At 34.4% G+C, this 12,320-nt stretch overlaps 1 pseudogene; it reads right to left on the bottom strand.

The window, feature by feature from the left end:
• Positions 1-1,821: 1,821 nt before the first annotated feature.
• LOC131876177 (clathrin heavy chain 2-like) lies at positions 1,822-11,851 on the bottom strand (annotated as a pseudogene).
• Positions 11,852-12,320: the final 469 nt, after the last annotated feature.

Genomic DNA, 12,320 nt, shown 5'->3' on the forward strand with positions numbered 1-12,320 from the left:
TTTAAATAAAGGGATAAAAAGTTAATTAGACCCCTTAGTATTATAAATTGGTAAGTCAATTGGTTCAATTAGTTAAATTAGGGAATTTGATTAATTGTTATATTAAATTGTGAAATTAAATCATGTGTATGCATTTTTAAAAAGGTATTTAGAAATTGGAAAAAAATAAATATCTTGCTCATTGACTTTTTGAAATTAAAATTTTAGTTTTTAATTTAAATTTGAAAATAAAATTTGGGGGGAAAAGTGCATTTTTGGAAATGCACTTTATAATAAATTTTTTTATTGGTTAGAGAAAACTTTAACCTAGAATAGATTTTGAGGTTAATTTTTTTTATTTATCTAGGTTTTCACGGGAAGAAGGGAGGAAGTTTTTCTGGTTGGAAAATTGGTCTTCATCTCTGGTTGAGGAATTTGTTCAGTGGCAGTATTTATCTCCTCTCAGATTATCTTCTTGGCTAGCTTTTCAAGGTTGGTGTTTGCAAAACCTCTATTTTCTGAGTTTATCAATTTGAAGAAAATATCTATGTGTTTGAAATCATTTGGTTGCAAAATCATTTAATTTTGATTGGAAAGAGAATTATAGAATTCAAATTTGGAATTTAAACCCTTTAATTTCATTTCATTTCCCCAAATCATTTCTTATTTGTTAAAAAAAAAAATGTTTCAAATTGAATTTTTGTGAATGGTTGTTCACTATGTTTTTGGGAAAGATTTCATTTTTAAAGTTTTCCATTTATTTATAAAATAAAAAATTAGTTTATATATTCTGTTTTAATATGGGGAAAGTTTGTAAATTGGTTGAATTTCACCCTTGTATGTGGTTATGATGGCAAAATTTGCCTAGATTTGGTTGGTTGGAAGTGGAATTTTTTTCAAAAGAAAATTATGTATTCTCTATTATTTGCTTCAAAAAAAATTTGAATATGCTTGTTTTGGGGGTTTGAATTTAAAAAATATTATTTTCAACTAGAATTCATTAGATTGGCAACAAGAAATGCCATCAAAAAATTGTGTTCGGACAATTTGACGGTGCTCAAGACCGTCATAAATCCGACGCCATCAAAGACTCTTTCGATGACAACCATGAATTCGCTTATCCATCGGTAACACTCTATAAGTCATTAGAATTCCAATGACATCTAGGTAATGCTATGATGGTGAACATGACCACACATCTGGTGAGATTGTTGTCGGATATACAACATCCTCATCAGATGTTTCGTGGGTTTCTGTCAGACTTCTGATGACGTCTAATGGGAACATGACTGCTCATCTGGCTAGAATGCCATTAGATATACAAAATCCTTGTCGAATGTTTTGTGGGGGTCCGTTAGACATCCGATGACGTCCAATGACAACTAGGGCATCCGCACCGATGAGGATATTGTATGTACGATGGTTCGGGCTTCAGAATAAATTGGGTGAGCGTCAGAATTTCATCAACATCTTCGCTGCTTATCTGACGAGGATGTTGTCTGACATACAATATCCTCGTCGGATGCTTGGTGGATGGAAAGATTTGAACCGATTAACCAATATGATAATACTAAAGATCCATTATTCTATATCAACCAACCAAATGATTAAAAAATATTTTGACAATCTAAGAATGTGACAGTTTGGGCCTTGGATGCTTGGTGGATGGAAATATTTACACTGATTCACCAATACAATAATACTAAAGATTCATTATTTTGTATCAACCAACAAAATGACAATAAAAAAAATTTGACAATCTAATCTTTCCACTTGAAGTCCAACCTCAAAAAACCATGTATGATTGAAGAATTGTGTCCCATGTTAAGTTATTCAATCCCATCAATAGCCACCCATAGGTGGCATACCATAAGCTAGCATGGCAGGCATTCCCATTCCACTCATACCTGGCTGAAAGCAACCTCCCATACCCACTCCCATGCCAGGCATTGGAGGTGTTGGAAAATCAAGGGGAAGAAGTTGAGCATATATATGAACAAGTAGAGTAGAACAAGTTGAGGCTCAATTAAGAAAAATGCATATCTACTCTAAAATATATTTTGAATTTACTTGAATTTTAAAAAACTGTCAGTAGAGTAGAACAAGTTGAGGCTCAATTAAGCAAAATGCATACCTGTTGAGAAACAAGATATTTCTCTTCTTTCTCCTTGGTTTTCTCTTCTTGGACAACCTCTAACTTGTCCTTAACAAGCTCACTAAATTTTGTCATGTATTCTTCAATGAACTTTGAAAAAGATTTTTTTTGAATATTAGCTATTTAATTTTGCAGAAGATTTAAAATGTTTATTAAAGAGAAACTTAAAATATTCATAGAATCATCAGAGTATATCAGGAACCCAAAGTAGGTATGGAAACGCAAAGTCAATCATATTATTCATCTAGGAAAGTTCCAAAGTAACATCTCATTTGATCAAGTTGTAGCATATGATCAAGCATGGAGCAAAGCATTCTTTCTTGCCCTGCAGTTCCAAATCCAAAAGTAAGCCCCATTTCAATGCCCCAATCCAAAATGAAAATTCAAAATATACTTTAGCCTGTGAGAGAGAACAACCAACTATATGTTTTACCAATTATATACCTATTCGACAAAATACACCAGCAACTCCTCTACAAGTTCACGATCACTCGATTGAGAACTAGTTTCCATTGTATCCTTGTAAGGATTATCCTTTTTAGAGAGTACAACATGTTAGCACATAATTTTTCTAATATTTCCTTAATTATGCTCTTAAAAATGCTATTTTTCTATAAATTCCTTAATTAAGCTCTTAAAAATGCTATTTTTCTATAATTTCTTTAATTAAGCTCTTAAAAATGCTATTTTTCTATAATTTCATTAATTATTCTCTTAAAAATTATATTGTAGGTGCTAGCAAAGCAAGGGGAAGAAGTTGGACATACACATTCGGTAAACACAATAGGCACATATTTATTTGAATTTTTAAAAACCGTCAGTAGAGTAGAACAAGTGCTCCTTGAGGCTCGATTAAGAAAAATGAATACCTGTTGAGCAACGAGATCTTTCTCTTCTTTCTCTTTGGATTTCTCTTATTGGGAAACATCTAACTTCTCCTTAACAAGCTCATCAACTTTTATCATGTATTCTCGAATGAACTTTGGAAGAAGAATTTTTTGAATATTAGCTATTCAATTCTGCAAAAGATTTAAAATGTTCATTAAAAAGAAACTTAAAATATTCATAGAATCATCAGAGTATATCAAGAACCTAAAGTAGGTATGGAAACAAAAAGCCAATCATATTATTCATCCAGGAAATTTCGAAAGCCATATATGGTCTGATCAAGTCACAGCATATGAACAAGCATGAATCAAAGCATTCTTTCTTGCCCTACAGTTCCAAATGCAAAAGTAAGCCCCATTTCAATGCCCCAATCCAAAATGAAAATTTAAAATATAATTTATCCTGTGAGAGAGAACAACCAACTATATGTTTAACAAATTGTATACCTATTCCACAAAATACACCAGCAATTATGTTGCAAGTTCACGATCACCCGATTGAGAACTAGATTCCATTGAATCCTTGTAAAGATTATCCTTTTTAGACAATGCAAAATGTTAGCACATAATTTTTGTTGGCAAAAGAACTCCAATGAGAAAGTGTAGGTGATTGAAGGTTTTGACGTTGATGGCAACCTTGCAATCTTATGGCACCGGCAAGACAGGATACCGACATCGGCAATGATAGACTCTACAACAACACACACATCACCGACACACAAAGGAAGGATACCGACATCAAGGCAAACAGGAATTTTGTATTAAATGTATTTTGTATTTAATTATAAAAATATTGTAAGCCGACATGGCAAGTTGTAACATGACTCATATATGTATGAGATCATTGTAGACCATTTTGTAATTAATGGGTAAGTAAGGAAGCAAGAGATGGGCGAAATTATGCAGACCTAATATGTGAATTATAGGTTAAGGGTTTATGTATGAAGCAGAGCTAAAACCGGTACTGGATCTGGCATTGTAGATGCTATTTTGAAGCAGTACAAGACATTGGATTTGTATAATCCATTTTGTAAGTCAGTGAGACTTCCATTGAGAAGTGAGCTCTAGGCACTTGGCCTTCCTGCATGTGTAGGCCCCTATTGTAGTAGTAATATTCTCTTATTGGCCAGTAAGTGAATATTGTGGGTCACAAATCCCACCGAGGTTTTTCCCACACCGGGTTTCCTAGTTAAACTATTGTGTTATGGTGTGTTTTTCATGTGGCTGCTGTTATTTCTATTTATTGAATTATTTCTGGTTTACCGGTATACAATATTGATATGCTTTACATGTTTTAAGTTAAGAAAATCATCTATCCAGTTAGATACTGATTCACCCCCCCTCTCAGTATTTGTGGGAATCCTAACAATTGGTATTAGAGCTTGGTCCTCTATTTTCAGAAGCCTAATAGCTTGAGAAAGATCTTGACACTGGTAAAGATGGGAAGCTTGATGGAACAATTGCAAACTGCTCTTTCATACTATGATTCAGAAAAGTTCAAAAATATCAAACTTGAAGATGATTTGAAGGCTCCTCGGGATATTATTCAAGGACGTCAAGAAAATTACACCAGAGCAAGAAATAAGAGAAGAGAACTCTGTGAGAAGATGCAAAAAGACGATGATGAGAAAGAAACTCTTAATGATCTAGTAAACAAGCTAAGAAAGGAAAACAGTACAACACAAAATGAGATGCAAGATATGACTATGAGATTTTGTAAGGAAATTGAAGATAGAAAGAAAAATAAAGAAGACTTGACTAGAAGACTGAATGATGCTGCAAATGAAAACACAAGACTTAGTCATGAAAATGATATGTTAAAGACAGATTTGATGCATACACAAAACAATACAAATGAACTCATGAGACAGAAGGGAATCTTGGAAGGTGAACTAGCTACTGCAATCCATCACAAAGAAAAATTCAAGAAAAGCTCAGAAGAACTTGGTAACATGCTGAAGAATCAAAAACCTAATGGTGATATGAATGGCCTTGGCTTTGAAGTTGGTGAAAGCTCCGGTACTGCAAACACACATGATCATAGAAAACCGGTAATACAACCTAATGCTTATAAATTTAATAGCAAACTCTTTAACTGTAACAAGTATGGTCATAGAGAAAATCAGTGTAGATCTAGAAATTATCAGAACACTAATCCACCCACTGGTCAATGTTCTAAATGCAACAAAGTTGGTCATAATTCAGAAAATCACAAAATGAATGTAAGATGTTATGTTTGTGGAAGATTTGGACATCTATCTAATCAATGCAGGACACACACTGACATAGGATATGCGAAAGCAATTCAGAAAAACAATGTGACTTGTTATGCTTGTAACAAAACTGGGCATATTGTTAGATTTTGTAGAAACAAGTCCTCACTAGTAAACAATAATGGTCAGAGTTTGAAAGGTAAAGAAAAGGTTGAAGAAGTAAAGCAGGAATTCTCAAAACAATGGATCAGAAAATCAGAACAAAATGTTTATGGGAATACTCCTCCACTGGCAGAATAGAGTAACACTCCACTGGCAGACGACTCCTCATCTACCTGAAGGTAAATCATTTGAGGGTTTAGAAACTAAATGAGAAACATGCTATTATTCCCTCGGTTGATGGTAAGAAGTTGAAATTACTTCTATTCCGGCAGATATGTTAAGTCATCACTTAACCGACAAGCATTAAATGTGGTAGTTGGCAAAGATAACATTATAAAGAAAGTGTTTTTGGCTCCATTTTCATTCCACCAAGCATTCAAATCTTCGAGAGTGCGAAAATCACAAGCAAAGGCAATCCAAGCGAAGAAGCAAAGCAATTTATCAAATTCTTTCATCCCTAAGGCAGATTAAGGTATTTATATCAATGGAATCCTCATCTACTCCTGAATTCATTGCAAACCCTACTATAGTTGAAGTTATTAAATGCCCTGGACCCGTATTTCAACTGGTTCCAGAAATTGCTAAGAAAGATGATAATTTAGGTGCATTCTCTCAGATACCTAAAGGGGTAGTTTATGCTGAAGACCCTAGAATGTATATACACTGTCATATAGAGGAATTAGGTGATGATGAAATCAAGAACCTATATAAATCAGTAATTTGTGATGAATCCGGTAAAATCAAACCTGAACACAAGATATTTGAAACCCTAGGTTTTACTGAAATTCTTATTATCCTGGATTTTCCCAAGGATATCATAAGAATTGTGCTAAGAAGGGTACATGGTGAATTCTTTTGGTTAGATTCTATTCACAAGATCACTAAGGAAGAAGTAAAGGTTGTAACAGGGTTACCCTCCACCAGTAATAGACCTGACAAATCAAAGAAGGTCTCAAATGATCTAGTAATAAAACTGACAGGTGCAACATTTGACAAAAGATCTCTAAGGGTGAATGATGTGACAAACATAAATGTGAAATTCATTAGTATGATCTTAGGATACAAAGTTACACATGCAAATAGATTAAATTCAGTTTCTAGCCTATGCATTAAAAGTGCTTATGATATGATAAATGAAAATGCAAGGATAGACATATGTGAATGGTTCAAAGATGAACTAAATGATAATTTGGGTAAGATTAAGAAGGATAAGAAGCGATCATTCAGATTTGGAAACCTACTTGTTTGTCTGATGCTATACTTAACCAAACAAGTACCCGGTATTGGTGTTAGAAATTTTGATTTTGACATACCGGTAGGCAAACAATTGTTAGATTTTCTGAACAACATGGGAGATAATAGGGAAAAGAACATAGATGAGTATTTTAAGGCATTAAAGGCCTGAATGAAATCAAGAGTTAGATCGTCACAAGCAATTGTGGACAAATATCAAAAGGAAATATGTTTTGTAATAAAGAAGGATGAGATATGGATGGAGGCAGTTATCCCTAGAACCATCTAGGTAATTGAAATGGGATATGAAACTAATAATAATATAATAGAAATATATGCAAAATCTCTCGTAGAAGCCCCCAAGGAACGTAAAGAGAAAGTTTTTGGTAGTGCTGAGACTATTGAAAGCCAAATACAATCAAAGAAAAGACTGAAAAAGGTTGAGGCTACTATTAGGAATGGTACCCGGTAGGCTAAAGCCCTTAAGGAGGATATATTAAAACAAACTGGTATTGGTTAAAGTGAATTAGGACTTCAACCGGAAGATCATCTCTCACCGGTTGCAACTTCCACTAAGAGTGACATACCGGAGAAATTTAAAAGGGTAGAAAGAAAAAGAAAACCCTCATCGGTACCCTCACCTTCTGCTACACCTAAAAGACAAAAACAATAGGTAGTAAGGCCTCCTATAAAGTAATTGACTCCAAAGAAGAAAAAGGTAACTCCTAAGAAAAAGTGTATTGCTCCTATTGACAAACTTCTGGAAGAAATCACTAAAGATGGAAACTTGACGAATATAAGCAAAATGTATAATACATTCTCAGAAGATGAGAAAGATAAAATAGAGAACAGTGTAATATTACACTTAGACATTTTTAAGAAATTTTTGATGCAAGTTGTTGATGAAATACCGACAGATCTCTACAACAGACTTGAAGCTAGGAGAGTAGGTATTATTGAACCTAATAAAAAAATAAAGGTTGAGAAATTACTTGCTGTACATCTGGTAAACTCACCTGATGAGATTAATAAATTGATTTCAGAGGCTAACCGGTCAGTATTTTCAAGTGCTCAGTGACATGTAGCACTGATGGCAGGCAGAGTGAATGAAATATCTAAAGATATAGAAGATGCATGGGATACATTTTTGGTTGAAATGGAAAAACATGAAGAGTACAGAAGCCCTAAGCCCATTAAGGTATATCAAAAGGATAAGGGTAAAGGTAAGGTTGGTGGTCCACCTAGTATAAAAATAAAAGACAACTTATCCCCACCGCCTCTACATACTCCATTGGTAATTACTACTGAAAATCAACCAACTATAGAGAGTATAGTGACACCACATGAGGATACTAATCCTAATTCTGAGGTACTTTATACAATGAACATTGATACTCAGAAAGTTAATATTGTGGTTGATAAGGAATCAACTGGGAAATAAGATGTGGTAACTAAGCCACTGGTAATAGGTTGCACAGAAGAAAAACCGGCAATAGACAACACTGAGAAATAGACAAAGGAACAGGTTCATGTAGAGGTAGTGCCACTGGCATCAACTGAGAAACCTAAAACTTTGCTTAAAGAAATGCAAACACAAACTGACCTACCAGAGGTCATTACAAGCAAATAAGTTACTCACACCAGCAGAATTCAGAGTGGTAGTTCTTCTATGGGAGGAATCAAACCGACTAATGTAACAGAGGTATTATTAGATTCAATAAAGAAAATAATAGAGTGCAGTGCACAACCATATAAAGCAATTGATGACACAATTCTAATTTTGAAGAAGATAGCCCCCAAGTGTAATGTAGATGATAAGGATTCTTTAATTCAACTTGACACATTGTCCAAGTATATCATTGAAAACATTGTACAAATAAATGAGGAAGCATTCAAGGAGAAAATTGAAAAAGAAAAACACAAATTCTTTGAAGAGGAAATAAAGAAGTGCATGAGACAATTTGACACACTTGTACCGGCACTATGTAAGACACTTAAAGAATTCAAAATGATGTGCAGAGATTCATGCAAGACAAACTTTATGACAGTGGATATTGACAAGAAGATCAGTAAGGCACAGGAGGAAATAAACAAACTAGCTGACAATTTCATTAATTCATCTGATCAATTATCAGTTTTTGAGTAGAAAATAACAGGTTTTTGGGAGGAGATTAAGAAACTTGAAAGAGAGAGGGAAATAATAAAAGGAAAGGCAAAAGATCTGAAATGGAGAATTAGTCCTAAACTAGACTACCTCGCATCCTTAAGGAAAGAGATATCTGAAACTTTGGTTCAAGGTCAGAAGACACCGGAACAGCAGATGCAATAACTCATTGGTACAATCCAGAGGACAAAGGTCGCATTAAAGGACAGTGAACGGTTCATTGAGGTCCTGAATCTGATTTTAGTAGACCTTTTTTAGATTGTAACCAACCGGTTACAAGGGTGAAGCTGGAAAACTCCACTCAGTTGACACTTTGACAACCTTTGTCATTGATGCCAAAGGGCGAGTAGTGGTATGAGAAAAATGATTAGACAGGGAGTGGTGGTAATAAGAAAAATGATTAGCAGAAGACATCATCAGCTCAGGGGGAGCACACATTTTTGGTAACATTTTTTTTGGTAAGACACTTCCGGCAGACTCATTTTTGGTTGACACTTATTTTTCTCATGAGTGTTGCATTCAATGCCAAAGGGGGAGATTGTTGGAAAAAGCACTCCAATGAGAAAGTGTAGGTGATTGAAGGTTTTATCATTGATGGAAACCTTGCAATCTTATGGCATCGGCAATGATAGACTCTACACTAGCACACAGGTCATCAGCAGACAAAGGAACGATACCGACATCAAGGCCAACATGAATTTTGTATTAAATGTATTTTGTATTTAATTGTAAAAACATTGTAAGCCGACATGGCGAGTTGTAACATGACTCATATATGTATGAGATCATTGTAGAACATTTTATAATTAATGGGGAAGTAAGGAAGCAATAGATAGGTGAAATTATGCAGACCTAATATGCGAATTATAGGTTAAGGGTTTATGTATGAAGTAGAGCTAAAACCGGTACTGGATTTGGCATTGTAGATGCTATTTTGAAGTAGTACAAGACATTGGATTTGTATAATCCATTTTGTAAGTCAGTGAGACTTCCATTGAGTAGTGAGCTCTAGGTGCTTGGCCTTCCTGCATGTGCAGGCCCTTATTGTAGCAGTAATATTCTCTTATTGGCCAGTAAGTGAATATGGTGGGTCACAAATCCCACCGAGGTTTTTCCCACACCGGGTTTCCTCGTTAAGCTATTGGGTTATGGTGGGTTGTTCATGTGGTTGCTGTTATTTCTATTTATTGCATTATTTTCTGGTTTACCAGTATACAGTATTGATATGCATTACATGTTTTAAGTTAAGAAAATCATCTATCCAGTTAGGTACTAATTCACCCCCCCTCTCAATATATGTGGGAATCCTAACAATTTTTCTATAATTTTCTTAATTATGCTCTTAAAAATGCTATTTTTCTATAATTTTCTTAATTATTCTCTTAAAAATACTATTGGAGGTGCTGGCAAAGCAACATAGAGAAGCTAAGCATACATATTCCATTAAAAAATTAGGCACATATTTATTTGAATTTTAAAAAACCATTAGTACAGTAGAACAAGTGCTCTTTGAGGCTCAATTAAGAAAAATGAATACCTGTTGAGCAACAAGATCTTTCTCTTCATTCTCCTTGGATTTCTCTTCTTTGACAACCTCTAACTTCTCCTTAACAACATCATCAACTTTTGTTGTGTACTGTCAAATGAACTTAGAAAAAGAAACTTTTTGAATATTAGCTATTTAATTCTGTACAAGATTTAAAATGTTTATTAAAGAGAAACTTAAAATACTCATAGAATCATGAGTATATCAAGAACCTGAAGTAGGTATGGAAACATAAATTCAATCATATTATTCATCTAGGAAAGTTCCAAAGCCACATCTAGTATGATCAAGTCATAGCATATGAACAAGCATGAAGCAAAGCATTCTTTCTTGCCCTGTAGTTCCAAATGCAAAAGTAAGCCCCATTTCAATGCTCCAATCCAAAATGAAAATTCAAAATATACTTTAGCCTAGGAGAGAGAACAACCAACTATATGTTTTACCAATTGTATACCTATTCCATAAAATACACCAACAATTCCTCTCCACGTTCACAATCACCTGATTGAGAACTATTTTCCATTGCATCCTTGTAAAGATTATCCTTTTTAGACAATGCAAAAAGTTAGCATATAATTTTTTTAATTAATTATGTTCTAAAAAATTCTATTTTTTGATATTTTCCTTTTATATACTGAGCACTTTTTTCATAAGAATAGTTACTACTGGGTTTTATGTGTGGGTGCAATCTTGGAGTGACAATCTCCATCCATTTATGACTTATCTCGAGAGATTCAACCATTAGGTGGGCATATTGAGGGTGGTATTGAGACAAGATAAAGCACTCTGGGTTTCCTTTTGAGGTGAGGAGGCTTGGAAAATAGGTTCTTCGGATTGATTGAAGTGCAGAAGTAATTATCAGAAAGGGTAAAGCTCCCATGTAGAAAAAAGTTTTTGTTTAGATTGTATTAAATCCATTACGATTTTTTTTGTCTTAAAGAAGGAGATGAAAGTGATTGAAATTTCACATTATCAGTATAAGTTATACTGATGAGGGCACTTAAACTAACAAAGACCAATTTTACATTAGGATACCATATACTGATGAGAGAATGTAGCGAGCCAAAGTTGTAGGCATCAACAAAAGTTATACCGACCAAGGAGAAAAGTTGAGGAGAATTGATGCATCAGAAAAAACTATACTGATATGAGCTATCGACATAGTAAACACTAGCGACAGCAGTGGAGAATTGCCTTGCCAATAGTCAATGAGGCTATCGGTAAGACTTATACTAATAAGAGTGGCAAAAAGAAGAGTCCATCAGCATAACCAAAGTAGTCGGTATGTGTTACTTTGAGCCACCTCAACACCCAAAGAAATCATCGGTGAAACATATACTAATGGAACATACTATATCAGGAAGACTTTTCTTATTGATATGTTTCATTTTGGATTACCATGATAGCTGATGACGGAGCGGACAGATTGAGCAAAGCAAAGACACTATCGTGAAGACTCATGGTGATGAAGCCAGTTTCATTAGGAAGAACTATGCCGATGGTAAAGCCCATCGGGGAAACAATGCCTATTGCAATAACATTAAATGAGCTCACCCAATGCCCGATGAGAATATTGATTTGAGATATTTTGATGAGGAGGAAAAGGAGTCATCGGCTAAGGGTATCCTGATAAGAGAAAGTAAGATGAAAAAGCAGATAAAGGGATGTTCAAAGAGTGCCAAAAGGGAAATTTTCATCGGGGAGAAATATGCCCACGAGCTGTTGTCATATCAGAATTCAAAAATAGAATTTTTAAAAATCTTCTATTTAATACTTGCAATAGATGCATCTATGGTTCGCATGAGGCAAATTTTATGAGAAGTTCATTATTGCAAAAAATATGGTGGAACTAGAAATTTCCTTGTCTAAATACTGCATTGGTGAAAGAAGAATACACAAATAGAACACATTGTGCCTTTGAAAAATAGAGCGAAGGATTGTAATTGTAGAAATGGAAGCTTCAAGTTCAAGAGGAAAGAAG

This window comes from Cryptomeria japonica, chromosome 5 (genome assembly GCF_030272615.1).
Source record: "Cryptomeria japonica chromosome 5, Sugi_1.0, whole genome shotgun sequence".
Lineage (NCBI taxonomy): Eukaryota > Viridiplantae > Streptophyta > Pinopsida > Cupressales > Cupressaceae > Cryptomeria > Cryptomeria japonica.